Source organism: Ranitomeya imitator, chromosome 3, assembly GCF_032444005.1.
Source record: "Ranitomeya imitator isolate aRanImi1 chromosome 3, aRanImi1.pri, whole genome shotgun sequence".
NCBI classification, from domain to species: domain Eukaryota; kingdom Metazoa; phylum Chordata; class Amphibia; order Anura; family Dendrobatidae; genus Ranitomeya; species Ranitomeya imitator.
This window is the reverse complement of record NC_091284.1, coordinates 235,787,587-235,810,092: the sequence shown is the minus strand read 5'-3', so window position 1 is coordinate 235,810,092 and position 22,506 is coordinate 235,787,587. Positions and strand designations below refer to the sequence as shown.

The window sequence follows — 22,506 nt, the reverse complement described above, 5'->3', positions numbered from 1 at the left end:
TTCTGGGACAGGGCTAAGATTTCCTGGCTCTATCTTCAGGAAACCCCATCTTTTTTATCTGAGGTCTTGTCAAAGATCTAATCTAATGCTGGCCCAAATACTCTCAACCCGGAAAAGGGAATGAAGCAAAGTTTGTTATTGGATGAATTGTCCCCTGTCCTCATCCAAATAGCTCGGCAGACTGTATTGGAAAAATAATTATTTTGAGGGGCAAATCTGACCAATGCAGCATCTGCCATAAACCCTGTGGCTGAATTTCATTAATGGAAGGGAAACTAAGATTTCCTCCCTAGATGTCTTGTTTCTTAAGTATTCCTCCAGCTGCCCGATCCACAAGAACATGGATCTGGCTACTGAGGTGGCAGCTATGTTTGTTTTCATTATTGCTGCTAATGCCTCCCAGGCTCTTTTTAGAAGGTTGTCCGCTTTCCTATCCATTGGCTACCTAAGGCTTGAAGAGTCTTCAAATGGAATGGACTTCTTCTAATCCACTTTAGCAACTGGTAGGTCAATTTTGAGATTTCTTCCCAATTTTTAATGTCCTCAGGCTCGAAGGTTAACTGAATCCTGAATTTGCGGGTTATGACCAGCCGTTTTTCTGCATCCTCCCATTCTTCCAGGATCACTGCCTGGATTTGGTTATTTACTGAGAACCACCCTATGCTTTTGGGATCTCTAACCCCCAAACATTTCATCCTGGATTGACTGTGGCTTCTGAGCTTCCTCCACCTGTATAGTATTCCTGACCGCACAAAGGAGATTGTCAGTATCATCAGAGGAGAAGAGATTTGTTTTACCCATATCCTCCGGTTCTGAAATTATTTCATTCTCAGCCTTCTGATCCGATCCTAGGGATTATAGCTCCTCCTCTGACCCTTGCTCCATCTCCCATCTTGGTCTTTTAGCCCATGGACATAGTTGGGGAGTTTGTGGATGAGCGAGGCTAGAGAGCGAGGCCTGAACCTCCTTTCGATTCATGGACCTCATTTCTGATAGAAACGTGGGCTGTTCATCCCTAATGATTTTAGTGGTGCAGCCTTCACATAACTGCTTCCCATAAGCTGCAGGCAATTTTATGCTGCAAATGGGGCATCTGTTGGATTTCCCTGAAGCCTTGCCTGTCCTCTTGGGAACAGGGACTGATGTAGCACCCTCAGGATCCTGCACAGATAGTGATACTGACTACTTCCTACTCACGAATGCCATGCTGATTACCATGCTTGGCAGGGGAGAGGAGTGGACGTACCGCCAGGTTCCCCTGATAAGCTGATCTGTTCTTCCTACGTGTCCTCTCGTATCTGTCTTTACAGGGACAGGAAAAAACACTGAGGGAGGTGGGTTGGAGAAGCATTTTAACCTCTTGTGTGTCTCCTGTCCCTGAAAGGATAAGAAGGACAACCTCCACGGTGCTCTCAGGATGGACTCCTGGAAAAATAATTACTGGTAGGTCGGATACCTGCTCTATCAAGCAGAAAATTCTACAAGAAATGTTCCTTTTCTTTGACATTTTGCTATTGTGAAGCGTTATTTTCATGGTTGTTTTGTGAGCATTTGTCTTTTTTTTTCCCACCCTTGTTTTTTACGTGGTTTTTTTTGCCCTTTTTTCCAACCATATTTTTTAATCCATTAAGAAATGAATAAAAAGCTAACATCCATTACAAGCCTTGCCACTAAACATCTTATTAGTGCCAACACCTGATGGATGATTAGACATTACTTCTTTTTACTTGCGTCTTTTGAAACCCTGAAGCATTCAAAAGAAGCTCAAAAGCCTGAACATATGAGTGGCAAGTTGTTTTTACATAGAAAAGAGTATGGCCATTCTTTCGAGAGCTCTTTAATTTTATTTTTACATCATTTTCCCAAACAAAAACACCTGGAAAAAGAGGCAGTGTGAACATACACAAACTCTGCCACTTCTTTGGCAGTCTTCAATTTGCACCACTCCTTGTTTTCAAAATACAAACACCTGTTGCTGATCCCATACAAAAAACTTTGCCTCTTACTAAAATATTTATTAGTTTTTACCATTGTGTGATTTTGTGCTGTGATTTGTTTAATTTTAGGGATATTTCCTCCTCCAGCACATTGACCCATGTTGGTCAATAGGGTTGTACTAAAAAAGGATTTTTCTCTTGGCCCGACATGTCCATCTTTTCAGCGTAGGGCCATCCCATGCTCTATTCACACATGTAGCCTGTCCAGGTGCTATCTAGGACAATCATCCAACACCCAGGCCACCAGGTCCAAAGCCCCACTATGTGCTATTCGCACATAGGCACCACACCTGTTAAGGTAGCCATACACATTAGATGATCAAAATGTAGTATTTTAAACAAAATAACTGTTCCTCTGGGGGTATCGATGGATATAAGTTGCTGTCTGATACTTCTGATAGCGCTCATCTCCTCCTGAAACAGTCTACCCCCTTATACATGTATCTGATGTGTTTATCCCTGATATATTGTCCTTGTGTTTCATAAGGAAGTTTCTTTTTCTTTTTGGCTCAAATGTTCCTATATGTTGAGTACAGTGGCTCTAGCTCCGAGGCCTACTGTTTTGTGATTACCTATTTCTAATTATTTACATTGTCATTTGCAATAAATGGATTTACTTTGCCTTAGGTCACTATTAGCACAACTAAAACACTAACCCACTTTGACAACTCATTACTTATTTGCTTCCTGTTTCTCAGTGGTTACCTGTTTTGGTTTTTAAGATGAAGATTCCAAATTTTTTTACTCATCTACGGACCTTTCCACAAATGTTTCAACTACCCACATTAGTTTCCTCACTTTTGTCTGCCAATCTACTCGTATTCTCTGTTTAATTTCAGTTCAGACGAGACTATGAAAAATCATTTGAGTTTCATCCAAAAAAATCTGACAATTTTTATCCAGATTGTCAGCCATGTGTCCGATTTATACAACCATGTGAGATCCATTTTTATACAGTTGGTATGGAAAGTTTTCAGACCCCTTTACATTCTTCACTCTGTTTCATTGCAGCCATTTTGGTAAATTCAAAAAAGTAATTATTTTTTCTCATTAATGTACACTCTGCACCCCATCTTGATTGGGAAAAAAAACAGAAATGTAGAAATCTTTGCAAATTTATTAAAAAATAAAAACTGAAATATCACATGGTCATAAGTATTCAGACCCTTTGCTCACACACTCATATTTAAATCACATGCTGTCTATTTCCTTGTGAATCTCCTTGAGATGGTTTTACTCCATCATTGGAGTCCAGCTGTGTTTAATTAAACTGATAGGACTTGATTTGGAAAGGCACACACCTGTCTATATAAGACCTCACAGTGCATGGCAGACCAAATGAGAATAGTGAGGTCAAAGGAACTGGCCAAGGAGCTCAGAGACAGAATTGTGGCACGGCACAGATCTGGTCAAGGTTACAACAGAATTTCTGTGGTACTCAAGGTTCCTAAGAGCACAATGGTCCCCATGATCCTTAAATAGAAGAAGTTTGGGACCACCAGAAGCCTCCCTAGATCTGGCCGTCCAGCCAAACTGCGCAATTGTGGGAGAATAGCCTTGGTGAGAGAGCTAAAGAAGAACCCCAAGATCACTGTGGCTGAGCTCGAGATATGCAATAGGGAGATGGTAGAAAGTTCCATAAAGTCAGCTATCACTGCAGCCCTCCACCAGTCCGGCCTTTATAGCAGAGTGGGCCGACAGAAGCCTCTCTTCAGTGCAAGACATATGAAAAGCCTCATAGTTTGCTAAAAAACACATGAAGGACTCCCAGACTATGAGAAATAAGATTCAATGGTCTGATGAGACAAAGATAGACCTTTTTGGTGATTATTCTAAGCGGTATGTGTGGAGAAAGGCAGGCACTGCTCATCACCTGCCCAATACAATCCCAACAGTGAAACATGGTGGTGACAGCATCATGCTAAGAGGGTATTTTTCAGCTGCAGGGATAGGATGACTGGTTGCCATTGAAGAAAACATGAATGTGGCCAAGTACAGAGATATCCTAGATGAAAACCTCTTTCAGAGTGCTCTGGACCTCAGACTTTGCCGAAGGTTCACCTTCCAACAAGACAATGATCCTAATTACACAGCTAAAATAACAAAGGACCGATAAAGGAACAGTCCTGTCTTGTTATAAGCACATGCAGCCGATTATTGGTCTGTACAGTCCTCATTGTGTGGTGACTCTGGCTATCACCATACTTTTGCTGGGCAATAAGGTTTTTTAAACCTATTCTGGGGCTGCGGTGTTTATAAGTATCCATCACAATAACTGTAATTCACTGTGGTTCATTTTTTATATTGGGGCACAATGTGTATTTCATTCTGTATTTCTGCTCCATACCTTGTTTACCACATTCATACTGAAATTGTCCATTATAGACATATATCAGACACTCACTATGGTGATTATCTGTGTGGATTTCTTTAGATAGCTATATTTCTTCTCGGATCATTCGGATCAGTTCTACATCTAGCCTGGTTTTTGCCTGGGATTCTGGTCCTTGGGCTTCTGTACCCACCCTGGGACCTTTACTTTGGTATTCTCCATGGTGCTGTCCGGAGGGACGTAATGGAAAAAGGGAATTAGACCTACCAGTAATTCTGTTTCCAGGTAGTCACTCAGGACTGGACTCTTATTTTCCTCCCTTATGTTTGTCTTTAGGCTTGCATGGGATCAATCTTCTGGCAGATCGTTCGTCCGTTGGGTCGCCATGGCTCGAGATTAAGATGAAGCTGTTAAATGGTTTATTACATACGTGTTTGTAAGGGCGCTTTTAGACCATTTCCTTCCATCCTTCTGTGGTACTTTGAAAAAACACTGGAGGGTGGAAGTCGGAGGGGTCTTTTAACCTCTCTGTGATCCTGTCCCGCTATAGGTCAAGGAAGGACGACCTCCATGGTGCTGTCCTCAGGGACTACCTGGAAACAGAATTACTGGTAGGTCTAATTCCCTTTTTTTAGGTTTGGCAATGTGCTACAATCTGTCAATTTGACAATCTGATGCTACACAGATAATTAATATTGGTTCCAAATTTTGTTTATGCACCCACTGCTTGTATAAGAGATTTTCATCTGATATGCGAAAGAGAATAGTACATGTAGCACATGTGAAAAAAATGGCATCTGAACAGCACTATTGAGCTACATTGATTGTTTACTGTCAGATTTTTACTCATATCCATATTATACACTTGTCTGAACGAGCCCTAAAGATTGGGCAATGGCTATTCCCGGGTCACAAAGATCTTTTGATATAGAAAATAAAATATAAACCTTCAGGTGCATTTAGAAAGGTCAATTTCTGCCCATAAAAAAGTGCCGATAGTGTATATAGAAAAAAAAAAGTTTATCTGTGCTCGTTTATGGCCCTGTTTACACAGGATTATACGAGCTGTATGGTGACAGAATGATTTTTAATGCGGTACCTTGTTTACATAGAGCAATGTACTTCTGACAACAGTGATTTTAATTCCCTGCATGAACAATCCAGTGTGAATGGGCCTTTATATTGGATGGAAGAAGGAACATAAAAATGGCCTGTGGATAATTACCGGTATGCTCTATAGATAAAGTATATAGGTAAGCTGTCACATTGATTTGCCACCCTTAGTTATGATAGTGATACCCTTCTCTTTTACAGCCATGCTGTTATATAAACATTCAGAAAAGGCATAGTTTAAAACCCGTGTGTAATCCTGCATAATTAGCGTATTGCACATGTCAGATTATATTATTTGTTTTTTAAAATATGCACCTTTTAGAAAGTTGATATAAAAACATGTCTGTAACATTGTTAATGTGGCAGTTTAGTGTATCAAATCCACGTGACAGGTTCCATTTAAACAATGTGTCATGAAATGTTCGTCCGCCCTCTGGTATACACTGTGAATTTACTGTACACGGAAACAATTGTTAACATTGTAAGGTTTTGAAACCGTTTTGACTGAGCCCTTATAACACAATTGAAGTGCTTGTTACATTGTGTTACTCTTTGAACTAAGCAGAGAGCTGACTCGTGTCCAGAGAGTTTGCTGCAATGTATCAGTGTAGATAAAACAAGATAAATCACGCAACCATGTAAACCAATACTAGAAGTCTTCTCTTTAGCCCTGGGATAGGCAACTGATAGTCAACAGGGCTGTACAGATAAGCGGTATTTCTCTCCGCCTGACTGTCCATGAGAAAATAAATCGCAGCATACACTACTTTCTGCCCAGTGTATAAGACTCAATCATTCAAGTCTATGTATGTGTTAGAAAAATTGGATACCACATGGAACATCCGAGCGGAATCCAATTTTTTTCAGATACATTTCTATTAAAAATCTAAGAAGCTGTATTTGATCATGTACATTTTTTAGTGTAGATATATGAAAACAGACCGCACAACAATGTCACATGGAGGTAAAAACCGTAAGAAAATGTAGAAAAAATAGAGTTTTCTGCATGAAACTCAGATTATTTCTCATAAGCTCGTCTGTAGCGGCCTAACCTGTTTGACAATCCTATTAAAGGGACACTGTCACCTGAATTTGGAGGGAACAATCTTCAGCCATGGAGGCGGGGTTTTCGGGTGTTTGATTCACCCTTTCCTTACCCGCTGGCTGCATGCTGGCTGCAATATTGGATTGAAGTTCATTCTCTGTCCTCCATAGTACACGCCTGCGCAAGGCAAAATTGCCTGGTGCAGGCATGTACTACGGAGGACAGAGAATGAACTTCAATCCAATATTGCAGCCAGCGGGTAAGGAAAGGGTGAATCAAAAACCCCAAAACCCCGCCTCCATGGCTGAAGATTGTTCCCTCCAAATTCAGGTGACAGTGTCCCTTTAAGGTAGCCATACACATTAGGTGATCAAACAAAAATAACTGTTCGGCTGGGGGTATAGAGGGATATAAGTTGCTGTCTGACACTTCTGATAGTGCGGAGTTCCTGCTGGAAGAGTCTATCCACTTATACATGTATCTGATATGTTTCTTCCTGATGTCATGTCCTTGTGTCTCATAAGGAAGTTTCTTTTTCTTTTTGTCTCAAATGTTCCTAAATGTTGTGTACAATGGCTCTAGATCCCAGGCCTACTGTTTTGTGATTAACTACTTTTCATTATTTACAATAATTTGGTTGACTTTGCCCTATGTCATAATTAACACTACTAAAACACTAATCCACTTTGACAAATCATTACTTATTTGTGGCCACTGATTGTCCTCAGTGGTTATTACATTTTCTTTTGTCAAGAGACTCATTGACTTGCTTGGGTGAGTGCATTGGAATAACATTGGTTTATGTGTGATCTGATGTTTTGTTGGATCGCACTTAGACAGCAAATGCGCTCGTGTGCACCTGGCCTTAGGAAGAGCAATACGATCACTAATTCAGATAATAGTGTCTGGATCTCAGATTTCAAAGAGCATATTATGACATGGACAATCCTAAACATATTACACCATATTGTAAGTTTATCTATACTGTTTTGTAATTGTTTTCAAGCTACAGTATACTTTTATAACATAGGCTTAGAAGACAATGAAATGAACATAGACACAATTTTACATAGTCATAGTAACATCAATATATTTTGTATGATAAACAATTTAATGCCATTCATAATCTTTTCCGTTTTTGTGAATGGAGGTGGGGTGACAATTGTTTTGACAACAGACCTAGAGCAGTGGAAAAGATTGCAGCATTGTCCCAACTGATCTGACATTGTAAGTGTAGTGCCTGCTCTATTAAAAATGTTGTACAATTAGAAAGAATAACAAAATTAGTATTACCTATCTGCTGTAGCCACTGCCACTTCGGTGGTGCTTCTCGAATGTTCCTTGACTGTCTTTGTAGACACAACATTGACAACACATCTACAAAATTTGAGTGCTGCAGTCCAGTCGGACTGGAGCACCCTGGGCCCACCAGAGAAAATCATTCTTGGGGCCCACTATGTAGCTACATAAAAATAGATACAAGACCACCAATTGTGCGGTAAAAAGCGCTAATATCAGGGTATAATTTAAGGTAGTTCACGTCTTAATTATGTAGCAAGGGTTGGGGTAGCCCCCTCACAGAATATAATGTAGCCCCTCATAAAATATAATGCAGTCCCCTCTCATAGAGTATAATGCAGCACCCCACAAAATATAATGCAACCCCCACAGGTATAATGCAGTCCCCACCATAGAATATAATGTAGCACCCTCATAGGGTATAATGCAGCCACCACAGAATATAATGTAGTCCCCTGAGAGAATGCAGCCCCACCCCAGAATATAATGCAGCCCCCCATAGTATGATGTAGCCACCATAATATAATGTAGTCCCCTGAGAATAATGCAGTCCCCCACAGAATATAATGTAGCCCATCATAAAGTATAATGCAGCCCCTCTCCACCCCCATCATTTTCCTCATCACCACCTCCATCATTGCCTTCTCCCCCACCACCCCTATCATTTTCCCCCACTACCTCCATTACTGCCGATTCCACCACCTGCATCAGTGCCTCCTCCCCCACCATCATTGTCCATTTCATCACCTCCATCATTGCCTCCCCCACCACCATTACCCATCACCTCCATCATTGTCTCCCCCATCATCATTGCCCATCACCTCCATCATTGCCTCCCCCACCACCATCATTGCCCATCACCTCCATCATTGACTCCCATACCATTGTTACCCATCACCTCCATCATTACCTGCCCTCACCCTCATTGCCCATCACCTCCATCATTCCGTTCCTCACCATGATTGCCCATCACTTCCATCATTGCCTCACCTCCATCATTGCCTCCCCACCACCACCATCATTGCCCATCACCTCCATCATTGCCTCCCATACCATTATTTATCACCTCCATCATTGCCTCCCTCACTATCATTGCCCATCACCTCCATCATTGCCTCCCCCACCATTATTGCCCATCACTTCCATCATTGCCTCCCCCACCGGTGCTGTGTGTGTTTGTGGGTGTGCGGTGCTTTGTGTGTGTGGTGCGGCTTTACATGCGGGCAGAGAAATGGTATTCATGCCTCTCCACGCCCATAGGAGCGTGAATATTCATTTTGCTTTAGCAGCGGGGACAGGATCCTGTCTCCAGCTGCTGCTACTGGCACAGGGCGGGCCCCCTTGACTCAGGGAAAACCAACAAAAAATGGACACAGGAGCTAAAATAAACAATTTTATTGAAGAAAAAAGATTTTTTCTAAAAAGGTATAAATACATAAATACAAACAACAATAAGAACGATGCAATGATAAAAGAAAGGCAACACTAGTGCCACGCGCAAGCACAATAAACAGGTGGGCCGTACAAAGAATACATTTGTGTATGGTAATATATTGATAAGTACTTATGAAAGATCCAAATAGGTGAGCTGGTTACTATGCATACAATTAAATCATACTGAGTAACAGTGCCAATAAATAACAGAGCATACACCACCAAAGTACGGCTCCAGGATGTAATATATCTGTAGGGAGGTTCAAAGCCTGCGTACATACACATAAAACACTCCGAATACCATGGGGAACCCTATGCACCCTATACACAACAGTATGTATTACGAAAGTTCCGGGTAGTCCCTCTATAAGTGTATAATAAGTAAGGCCAGAATTATTCTACCATGGTAACAGGGAGTAAGAATAAATAGAGAGTGAAAGTAGAGCTAACGGCAAAAGAACCAACCTTATGCTTGTGCGTGGAAAAGGAAGGCCCCGACGCGCGTTTCGCACACGTTGCTTCCTCGGGGGGCGCTCAAGCCATAGCCACTGGCTGGGGGCCCCTGGAGCAGTGGAGGCCCTAGGCAGCTGCTGGCCAGTATGCCAGCAGGTGTCAGTGCCTGGGCCCACCGGAGAATCCTCCGGTTCTCCGGTGGGCCAGTCCGAACCTGCTGCAGTCAATCACTGGACTAAACAGCGATGCCCAGGTAGAAAGAACAAAATTGCTGAGTTCAGTGATTGCGGGCTTTTGCAACTCAAAACAGGCATACATTTAATTAGCCTGGCTTGCTGTTGTCTGAAACTTCTGATCGGTTCAACAGAAGATACAAGCGCTTCTCAATAAATTAGAATATCATCAAAAAGTTAATTTATTTAAGTTCTGCAATACAAAAAGTGAAACTCCATATATTAAATAGTCATTAGAAACAGAGTGATCTATTTCAAGTCATTATCTCAGTAAATTAGAATACTTTATAACACCAGCTTGAAAAATGATTTTAAAATTCAAAATGTTGGCCTACTGAAATATATGTTCAGTAAATGCACTCAATACTTGGTCGGGACTCCTTTTGCATCAATTAATGCATCAATGCAGTGTGGCATGGAGGCGATCAGCCTGTGGCACTGCTGAGGTGTTATGGAAGCCCAGGTTGCTTCCTTCAACTCGTCTGCATTGTTGGGTCTGGTGTCTCTCATCTTCCTCTTGACAATACCCCATAGGCTTTCTATGGTGTTAAGGTCAGGCGAGTTTGCTGACCGATCAAGCACAGTGATACTGTTGTTTTTAAACCAGGTATTGGTACTTTTGGCAGTGTGGACAGGTGCCAAGTCCTGTTGGAAAATGAAATTTCCATCTCCAGAAAGCTTGTTGGCAGAAGAAAGCATGAAGTGCTCTAAAATTTCCTGGTAGACTGCTGCGCTGACTTTGGTCTTGATAAAACACAGTGAAGCTACACCAGCAGATGACATGGCTCCCCAAACCCTCACTGATTGTGGAAACTTCACACTAGACCTCAAGCAGCTTGGATTGTGGCCTCTCCGCTCTTCCTCCATACTCTGGGATCTTGATTTCTAAATGAAATGCAAAATTTACTTTCACCTGAAAACAACACCTTGGACCACTGAGAAACAGTCCAGTTCTTTTTCTCCTTGGCCCCAGTAAGACGCTTCTAGTGTTGTCTATTGGTCATGAGTGGCTTGACACAAGGAATGCGACACTTGTAGCCCATGTCCTGGATATGTCTGTGTGTGGTGGCTCTTGAAGCAATGACTCCAGCAGCAGTCCACTCCTTGTGAATCTCCCCCAAATTTTTGAATGGCTTTTTCATAACAATCCTTTCAAGGCTGTGGTTGTCCCGGTTGCTTGTGGTTTTTCTACCACACGTTTTCCTTCCACTCAACTTTCCATTAATTTGCTTGGATACAGCACTCTGAACAGCCAGCTTCTTTAACAATGACCTTTTGTGGCCTACCCTCCTTGTGGAGTGTGTCAATGACTGCCTTCGGTTCATCTGTCAAGTCAGCAGTCTTTCTCATGATTGTGGAGCCTACTAAAGCATGACATTTGGGTTTTCATTGGCGGTAAGCCACAAGCAACAACATTTACATAAATAAACACTTGAAATAGATCACTCTTTCACTTTTTGTATTTAGGAACTGAAATAAATTAACTTTTTGATTATATTCTAATTTACTGAGAAGCACTTCTAGTGCTTTCTTCTGGATTGGTGCTATCCTTTTCTTGAAAATGTTTTGGTACAAACCTGTTCTGATGCTGATGACTTCTAATTTTTTTAGTAACTTAGATTAACCCCTTTCTGACGTTGCGTCGGAATCCCTCCTTTTGATGTGGCTCCGGCGCTGAGCCCACACCTTTCCTGGCACATGTTAAAGTGTTTGTCCTGGACTATGTTATTAATGAATTTTCTATTGGATAGGTCACCGATATCAGATACGTGGGGTGCGGAGTATCCCATTGAAGTGAAAAGAAGCTGAGGTGTGTTATCAGCCATTACACAGTCTATGCACCTGTTCTGTTTTGACTCCACACACTGTATTACTGGCCACTGCGGGACCTGCTAACAGCCCTTAGGCAGGGCACCCGGATATCAGACCTGCACCGATCTTTTTATTGATAACCTACTCAAGTATTAGTATTATAGTCCTGGTAACTTATGATTATTCATATGTAATTTATACACTATGTATATGAAAGCTACAGGCATAAAAAAGTAGTTGTTAGTGGTTGTGACGTCTTGTAAATAGTGATAAAGCAATAGTCTGTTTTTTGATAAGTTCAGTTTTCTTTGTTGCTCACTCTGTTTCCTACATTTGTCTCTTTTATACAGAAATACTGCTATAAGCTGAATTGGCTGGCATGGCTTCCTGTCTACTGAAACAATCAAGATTAGGTGACATATTGAGGATCTGGTTCTGCAGATCACGACTTCTGAACTGCATTTAAGAAGTGAGCTGGCGAGGTTACAGGATTGTATTTTCAGTATGGTCTTCCATTGTAGAGAAACAAAAGCCCATCGTGTCCATAAAAAAAGAAAAGGTTTGTAGCTCCACTTTTACAGCAGTTATCAGTTTTCTCATATTACCTTTACACTGGCTGTTGCAGGCACTTACACAGGGTACGTGACAGGTTATCCTCTTGTCAGTCTTCCTACAAGAGATAAAAATGCTAATATGAAATTAATATCTGGTATAAATTGTCTGACAGCGAATTTGTCTGAATACTTGGATCATATTTTACATAATTTTTACAGAAATTTGTTCCCAACCTTCCTACATGTATTAAAGATACTAAGCATATATTACAAATTTTAAAGACCATTAGATGAGGCCACATTATATTTTAGGCACATTAGATATAACATCCCTTTACACCGCCATTGATAGTGCAAAGGGATGTGAAGTAGCCAATTCTTTTTTTAAATAAGGGAGAAGATGATGTGATAATACCAGTAAAACAAATACATTTAATCACTCGGGCAATAGATTTCAGTTTAACACACAATTACTTGAAATATGATGATCAGTTTTATCTATAGACGTGGGGTACTGCCATGGGGACCGGATTCGCATCAGGTTTTGCTAATCTATACGTTGTTAGGCGAGAGGACATTACACTTTGGTCCTAACCGAAGCCCCGTGCGGGTCTGGTCCTATGGAAACAATTCATATATGAAATTTTTATTTGGTCAGGGGGTCCATTATCACTGGATATATTTTTAACTGATATTAATAAAAATAATTTTAATTTACATTTTACATCAACCATCAGTGATAAAGCCATTATTTTTGGGGATATTACTGTATTTGTAGGAAAGGGCAAAATAGCAACTAAAACATACAGTAAACCCACCGATAGCAACAGCTGCAGTATATTAGAATGGACAGTTTCCATTTTCCAGTATGGCTGGAAAATATACCCAAGAGACAGTTAATGAGAATCAGGAGAAATTGAACTAATCAGGAGGATTATCAGGAAGTATCAAAGAAAATGTTAAATAAATTTGTTAAGAAATGATATAATAGAAATAAATTACAAACTATAAATAAAGTGGTAGAAAAATACACCCAGAGAATCATTACTGAAGGCACAGTCAAAGAAAAAAGTAGAAAAAGAAGATGATTCCTCTGAATTAAGTATCCTCATAATAACACAGTACAATCAGGAATGTGGTCATTTAAGAAGAATTGTCCAAAAACATTGGTCACTTTTAAAGGGGGATTAAGTAATTGGAGATTTTATCCCTTCCAAACCAAGCTTTGTATATAGAAAAGCAAATAATCAGGTGTTAGAGTTGGCGGAACACACCGAATATATATTTATTAGAAAAAGTTGGTGCGTTCGCAACCCGGGATCTACCGTGCAGGAAAGCACCTGCAGCTAGATATGGCGGTACAATATAGTAGTATAAACAGACTCTGTTACTTCACAAAGTTTGTTAGCAAAGATAACGCTGTGCCCTGTTTGACTCACAGAGGAACACAGCTACTTAGTAGAGCAGATGCTGGTCATGAAGTCAAATGCAAACATGAAACTCCTCGCCGGTGGTGCCAGCATTCTAGGGGCTTATTTCAGCCGGGTCCCTGACTGCATACAAACATGACCACACTGGCGCTGAGCTCATACATAAATTGATACTAGCGCATGGCCGTGCGGTCATGCACACCTCTTATAGCTGCAGCACCTACAGGACCTTCCTAGAAGGACCAATGAGAGGCTGCCACAGACGTTGAACACCTTCAGGACCTTCCTAGAGGACCAATAGGATTTGCTGCAGTACCTGAGCATGTGACCCTTGATCTCCAATGAGAGATCTTACCCTGGGCATGCTCAGAAGGAGAAAAGTAGGACTTAGTCCCAAAGACGTCTGCTCGCTGCTGACCAGTACTGGCTACAATGGCAGAAGCTGGAAGGACAGCAGTAACTGTTTGCACAGTGTCAGACTGAGCATGACGCTGGGACTGACGCCTCCGCTGAGCAGGCTCCACGGCGGCAGGAGAAGAATGGGAGACCGCAGCGGAGATGGCTGGAGATTCCCCCTGTGCAGAGGCAGGAACTCGACCCCTAACATCAGGCCAGCCAAATAGCTACAACAGTGGTCAGAAATAAAAGGACCAGTCAGAAAAAATGTATAACATTATTATAATGTATGTGCAGAACAACGCAACACACAATTATCTTCCCACATTTGCTTTTTCTAACTCGTGACAAAACATTCATGATCAACACACATATTACTTGTCATGCTAGAGGCATTCTATATTGCTTACAATGCCCTTGTCAGAAGCTTTATATAGAAAGGACAAAGCCTGAATTAAAAGTGAGGATGAAGGAGCATCTTTACAATATCAAAATACAATTTGTGGGATATTTATTCTGCTATCATTATAAAACAGTACATGATGGACTAATGATAGGAAGTCAATTTTGGGGGATAGAACATGTGGAAGAACACTGGAAAGGATGAAATTTTATCTGCCATATGTCAAGAAGAGAGAGTAAATGAATCTTCACATTAAACTCCTTAAAACTATGTTTTGAATAGTGAGATTGAATTATTTGCCTTTTGAGCATTATCATCAATTTCACCAATCACTGTAGATGCATGGATATAAATATCTGTTCCTGTGTACCTCATCCCTCTAGAAAGTCACATCCAATGGTCAGTCTCATTAATTGTTCTGTGCCCATGGAAGATAGTTTGCATCTCAAGTGACGTCACATAGACATGGGACAGCAACTCCCGTATGTCAGTGAGAAGACAGACGTGACCGGCAGGCACATTGTCTTTAACATTGGTGGAGGATTTGTTCTGCACAAATCCTCAGTAGCTGATTCATTACCTGGGGTGGATCCAGGTCAAGCCGCCCGCACATCTCCTTATCCTCAAAAAGCTCCAGACACAGAGGGAGACACATTGCAGCAGTTTAAAAAAAGGAGACAAGGTAGGCTATATTCATCTATAGTTAAATGTAGCGCATACTATTTCAATTTAATATGAAAATGAGTTACTGCATTGTAATATAGTAACATAGTTATTAAGGTTGAAGGAAGACTTTAAGTCCATCTAGTTCAACCCATAGCCTCACCTAACATGCCCTAACATGTTGATCCAGAGGAAGGCAAAAAAAAAACCCGTGTGGCAAAGAGTAAGCTCCACACTGGTAAAAAAAAAAGTTCCTTCCCGACTCCACATACAGCAATCAGACTAGTTCCCTGGATCAACACCCTAACAAGGAATCTTGTATATATTCCCTGTAACATTATACTTTTCAAGAAAGGCATCCACCCATACTCCCAGGTCTTTTTCATTGACGGTTTTGCCCAGAGTTTTAGAATTAAGCACATAGTTATAGATCTTATTACTTCTACCCAAGTGCATGACCTTACATTTATCCCCATTAAAGCTCATTTGCCATTTATCAGCCCAAGCTTCTAGTTTACATAAATCATCCTGTAATATAAAATTGTCCTCCTCAATATTGATTACCCTGCAGAGTTTAGTGTCATCTGCAAATATTGAAATTCCACTCTGTATGCCCCCTACAAGATCATTAATAAATATGTTAAAAAGAAGAGGGCCCAATACTGACCCCTATGGTACCCCCACTGCTAACCGCGACCCAGTCCGAGTGTGTTCCATTAATAACCACCCTTTGTTTCCAATCCCTGAGCCAGCTCTCAACCCACTTACACATATTTTCCCCTATCACCATTATTCTCATTTTATGTATCAACCTTTTGTGTGGCACCGTATCAAAAGCTTTTGAAAAGTCCATATACACTACATCCACTGGGTTCCCTTGGTCCAGTCCGTAACTTACCTCTTCATAGAAATTGATCAGATTAGTCTGACAGGAACGGTCCCTAGTAAACCCGTGCTGATACTGGGTCATGAGGTTATTCCTCTTCAGATACTCCAGTATAGCATCCCTTACAATGCCCTCCAGGATTTTACCCACAGTAGAGGTTAAGCTTACTGGCCTGTAATTTCCGAGTTCAATTTTTGTCCCACATTTGCTATATGCCTGTCCTCTGGTACAGACCCTGTTATTATGGACTCTTTAAAGATTAAAAATAATGATCTATCAATGACCCCTTCCTTTCCAGAAGATATTCAAGTAGGCTGCAAAATAATATTCTGGTACGTTGTGCTCTTGTATAGATAAAATCAGATCATTTTTGTTAGGTTCCCAGGAAAAGGAAGGCCATGACAAATAGCTGTGACATTCAGATGAAAACATCATTAGTGGAAAGTGTGATTTGATACTTGGAAGTTCTAACAACTTGGTTTATTGTGCATCTGTCATAGCTGCAATCTGCTGTGAAAATACACTAAACACAGACTAGTATGCTGTAGTAGGAGTTCCTTGACTATGTGCAAGGCATAATGAAGCCCGAAGGGTATCGAAGGTTTTTGGGGTCGCAATGTAGTGTCCAGTGTCAGAAAGCTGGGTTTGCGTCATAAGTCATGGGGCTAACAGCAGAACAATGACCCCAAACATTCAGTGGGTACGGAAAGCATTCAGACCCCTTTAAATTTTTCACTCTTTGTTTCATGGTAGCCATTTGGTAAATTCAAAAAAGTTCATTTTTTCTCATTAATGTGCACTTTGCATCCCATCTTGACTGAAAACAAACAGAAATGTAGACATTTTTCCATATTAAAAATCTGAAATATCACATGGTCATAATTATTTAGACCCTTTGCTCAGATTTAAGCCACATGCTATCCATTTCTTTGTGATCCTCCTTGAGATGGTTCTACTCTTTCATTGCATTGGAGTCCAGCTGTGTTTAATTAAACTAATAGGACTTGATTTGGAAAGGCACACACTTCTATATAAGACCTCACAGCTCACAGTGCATGTCAGAGCAAATGAGAATCGTGAGGTCAAAGGAACTGGCCAAGGAGCTCAGAGACAAAATTGTGGCAAGACAGAACTGGCCAAGGTCACAACAGAATTTCTGCAGTACTCAAGGTTCCTAAGAGCACAGCGGCCTCCATAATCCTTAAATGGAAGAAGTTTAGGACCACCAGAAGTCTTCCTAGACCTAGCCATCCAGCCAAACCGAGAAAACATGGGAGAAGAGCCTTGGTGAGAGAGGTAAAGAAGAACCCCAAAATCTGAGCTCCAGAGATGCAGTAGGGAGATGGGAAAAAGTTCCATAAAGTCAACTATCACTGCAGCCCTCCACCAGTCGGGCCTTTATGGCAGAGTGGCCCGACAGAAGCTTATCCTCAGTGCAAGACATGTGAAAGCCTGCATAGAGTTTGCTAAAAAACACATGAAGGACTCCCAGACTATGAGAAAAAAGATTCTCTGGTCTGATGAGATGAAGATAGACATTTTTGGTGATAATTCTAAGCAGTATGTGTGGAGAAAACCAGGCACTATGGGGGTGTTTTTCAGCTGCAGGGACAGGATGACTGGTTGTCATTGAAGGAAACATGAGTACAGAGATTTCCTGGATGAAAACCTCTTTCAGAGTGCTCTGGACCTTAGACTTGGCCGAAGGTTCGCCTTCCAACAAGACAATGACCTTAAGCATACAGCTAAAATAACAAAGGAGTGACTTCAGAACAACTCTGTGACCATTCTTGACTAGCCCAGCCAGAGCCCTGACCTAAACCCTATTGAGCATCTCTGGAGAGACCTGAAAATGGCTGTCCACCAACGTTCACCATCCAACTTGACTGAACTGAAGAGGATCTGCAAGGAAGAATGGCAGAGGATCCCCAAACCTAAGTGTGAAAAACTTGTTGCATCATTCCCAAGAAGATACATGGCTGTACTAGCTCAAAAGGCTGCTTCTACTCAATACCGAGCAAAGGGTCTGAATATTTATGACCATGTGATATTTCAGTTTTTCTTTTTTTAATAAATTTCCAAAAATTTCTACATTTCTGTTTTTTTTTTTCAGACAAGATGGAGTGCAGAGTGTACATTAATGAGAAAAAAATGAACTTTTTTGAATTTACCAAATGGCTGAATGAAACAGAGTAAAAAATGTAAAGGGGATGGAAGAAAAAGGCTGGAAAGTTCTGAAGTGGCCAGCAAAGAGTTTGGATCTAAATCCTAGTGAACACCTGTGGAGATGTCTTAAAATTGCTGTTGGGAGAAGGCACCCTTCAAATATGAGATACCTGGAACAATTTGCAAAAGAAGAGTGGTACAAAATTCCATTTGAGCGTTGTAAGAAACTTGTTGACATTCATACAGTATGAAGCAATTGATTGCAGTTATTTATTCCAAAGGCTGTGCAACAAAATATTAGAGGTTGTCCACTACTTTTTCATTGATGACCTATTGAACTAATGTCAGCTAAACCTGCCCATATCGAAGGGTTCGGCCGACCGTGTAATGTGTATGGTGCCCCAGAGATTTGATTGTTGAGGAAGTTCTGGATCTTGGATACTTGATTTTCTATCGCCGATCCTTTTGTGCGTTTTACCTGCGGATTTTTAAAAAGTGGTGCAGAAAAATCCGCACACGAATCCGCAATGTGCGCACATAGCCTTACACCTCATAATGAAATTAACAGTACTAAAGACCCCAGTAGGTAGTTGGTGTTATCTCACAATTAGCAGAAACTGGTATGCCCAAAGGCAAGAAAAAGTATTCATTGACACTCTACATTTCACATTAGGCACTATAGAAATATAAAACTGCACTTTTGCTATTGTAGCCTATAAAAGTGTGCATTTAAAACCCAGGCAGGTTTTTAGTCATATGTTTTTGAATGGTATTGAACATCTTTTATATGTAAATGAATACTACTGTAAATTCCAAACCAGTTATTGCTCACTGGATTGCCTCTGCAATGAGCTGTCTGCAATACAGGTCATCAATAAGATAGGACCGAACTCTGGACTGATAAATAAAAGCTGATACCTAGGGGTCAGCTGCTAACTAAAGGCCCCAGGCAGTTTTGATGGGTTCGGCCTGTGGTGTAGTGTGTATAGGGGAGTTGGCTGACTGATTTTTGAAAGAGATATCGATCGTGTATGTCCGATTTCAGACTGCCGATCACATTGTACTGCCAACAGCTAACGTTTCAGCGTTTTCTTAGAAAATACAAGAACGCTCAACCAAGAGAGCACTTTTGTATATGTGAGAGTCGGCTGAGATGGCTGTCAGCCAAACAATCGACCAAAACATTGTTCTGCCTGCAGCCATCTAATCTATATAGCCAGATTCACTCAAGTAAGTAGTGTTAATTAAGAAATGATTCAGTAGAATAGAACGGGTACATTCACGCTACTTAGCAGATGTCTATAGGCTTGACGTTACTGGCTCCACTCAACTTCCATGCAGAAGTCAGCTGAGCCAAATTACCAATTTAAAACTTCAAAGACCACATATGAAAATGTAAAATCCCCTGGATTAGCAAGAGAAAACAACGGGGAAACTCTTACTGTTGCTAAAATCACCTATTGTGGTCCTAAGCTAGGAAAGCAGCTAGTAAGTCAATGAAATGAACAGTTGTATTTTTGATACAAATTTTGTGTCATAGATCTTTTTTAGTTGTCAAATCCTCATCCAGAGTCCATTAAACCCAAGCAAACCATCTGCCCATACTGATGGAGTGATGAATCCATGTATTGTTTCAGCTTCTTCACGCATACAATCACCCAATTCACAGATCGTGACATGACCGTGCTGAGAAGCTGGTATAATAAAGACAATGTTTTATCACTGGAAAATAATGAGTTACAATTTCCTCCTGGATCAGCCTCAAGGCATGTATCAGCTGGAATAAAGAATAGAGGGTGTTAAGTTATCTTGGCAACATGAACGGCGTCACAGCTTGTGATGTCAGCAGAGATATTATTGGCAACATGGAGTTTCTTGTAGGCAACGAGAGAGCTAAAATACCATAATTATCATGTAGTAAAGGCTATTTTCATTCCAAGAGAGGTTGTACATATGCTAGATCCAAAATATCATTGCTCCTTCATTAGGATAATGGGAGAATGTCTTCTTGCCCTTACAGCTTGGTGTGTCAGTAGAAATATTGGAATGCATGATTTATATTTCATGTTTTATTTTTCATTATAGGCACATATCATTTAATGCAGAGCAACTCTGGTTTCTTTTGGCCTATTGCTTTCACAGTGCCTTGAAGCAGAAGTCTATAAAATGAATGATTATAATATACAGTGAGCACAAAAAGTATTCATACCCCTTTAAATTTTTCACTCTTTGTTTCATTGCAGCCATTTGGTAAATTCAAAAAAGTTCATTTTTTTCTCATTAATGAACACTCTGCACCTCATCTTGACTGAAAAAAAAACAGAAATGTAGTAATTTTTGTAAATTTATTAAAAACTAAAAACTGAAATATCACATGGTCATAAGTATTCAGACCCTTTGCTTAGTTATTGAGTAGAAGCACCCTTTCAGCTAGTACAGCCATGAGTCTTCTTGGGAATGATGCAACAAGTTTTTCACACCTGGATTTGGGGATCCTCTTCCATTCTTCTGTGCAGATCCTCTCCAGTTCCGTCAGGTAGGATGGTGAACATTGGTGGACAGCCATTTTCAGGTCTCTCCCGAGATGCTCAATTGGGTTTAGGTCAGGGCTCTGGCTAGGCCCATCAAGAATGGTCACAGAGTTGTTCTGAAGCCACTCCTTTGTTATTTTAGGTGTGTGCTTAGGGTCATTGTCTTGTTGGAAGGTGAACCTTTGGCCAAGTCTGAGGTCCAGAGCACTCTGGGAGAGGTTTTCATCCAGGATATCTCTGTACTTGGCCACATTCATGTTTCCTTCAATGACAGCCAGTCGTCCTGTCCCTGCAGCTGAAAAACACCCCATAGCATGATGCTGCCACCACCATGTTTCACTGTTGGGATTGTATTGAACAGGTGATGAGCAGTGCCTGGTTTTCTCCACACATACTGCTTAGAATTATCACCAAAAAGGTCTATCTTTGTCTCATCAGACCAGAGAATCTTATTTCTTATAGTCTGGGAGTACTTCATGTGTTTTTTAGCTAACTCTGTGAGGGCTTTCATGTCTTCCACTGAGGAGAGGCTTCCGTCAGGCCATTCTGCCATAAAGGCCCAACTGGTAGAGGGCTGCAGTGATAGTTGACTTTGTGGAACTTTCTTCCATCTCCCTACTGCATCTCTGGAGCTCAGCCACAGTGATCTTGGGGTTCTTCCTTACCTCTCTCACCAAGGCTCTTCTCTCACGATTGCTCAGTTTGGCTGGACGGCCAGGTCTAGGAAGACTCCTGGTGGTCCCAAACTTCTCCCATTTAAGGATTATGGTGGCCACTGTGCTCTTAGGAACCTTGAGTACTGCAGAAAATCTGTTGTAAACTTTGCCAGATCTGTGTCTTGACAACAATTCTGTCTCTGAGCTCCTTGGCCAGTTCCTTTGGCCTCATGATTCTCATTTGGTCTGACATGCACTGTGAGCTGTGAGGTCATATATAGACAGGTGTGTGCCTTTCCAAATCAAGTCCTTTCAGTTTAATTAACCCCTTAGTGACAGAGCCAATTTGGTACTTAATGACCGAGCCAATTTTTGCAATTCTGACCACTGTCACTTTATGAGGTTATAACTCTGGAACGCTTCAACGGATCCCGCTGATTCTGAGATTGTTTTTTCGTGACATATTGTACTTCATGTTAGTGGTAACATTTCTTCGATATTACTTGCGATTATTTATGAAAAAACCGGAAATATGGCGAAAATTTTTAAAATTTTGCAATTTTCAAACTTTGTATTTTTATGCCCTTAAATCAGAGAGATATGTCACGAAAAATAGTTAATAAATAACATTTCCCACATGTCTACTTTACATCAGCACAATTTTGGAAACAAAATTTTTTTTTGTTAGGGAGTTATAAGGGTTAAAAGTTGACCAGCAATTTATCATTTTTACAACACCATTTTTTTTTTAGGGACCACATCACATTTGAAGTCATTTTGAGGGGTCTATATGATAGAAAATAATGAAGTGTGACACCATTCTAAAAACTACACCCCTCAAGGTTCTCAAAACCACATTCAAGAAGTTTATTAACCCTTTACGTGCTTCACAGGAACTGAAACAATGTGGAAGGAAAAAATGAACATTTAACTTTTTTTTGCAAACATCTTAATTCAGAACCATTTTTTTTATTTTCACAAGTGTAAAAACAGAAATGTAACCATAAATTTTGTTATGCAATTTCTCCTGAATACGCCAATACCCCATATGTGGGGGTAAACCACTGTTAGGGCGCACCGCAGAACTTAGAAGTGAAGGAGCG

At 40.8% G+C, this 22,506-nt stretch overlaps 1 long non-coding RNA gene across 2 annotated transcripts in view; it reads left to right on the top strand.

Moving 5' to 3' along the window:
* Positions 1 to 22,506, top strand: part of LOC138669637 (uncharacterized) — a 372,477-nt gene that overhangs the window by 332,515 nt on the left and 17,456 nt on the right. For both annotated transcript variants that reach the window (XR_011319206.1, XR_011319205.1), the window contains one exon: positions 12,069 to 12,277. This is a non-coding gene — a long non-coding RNA (uncharacterized lncRNA). The remainder of the gene's footprint in view (positions 1 to 12,068; positions 12,278 to 22,506) is intronic.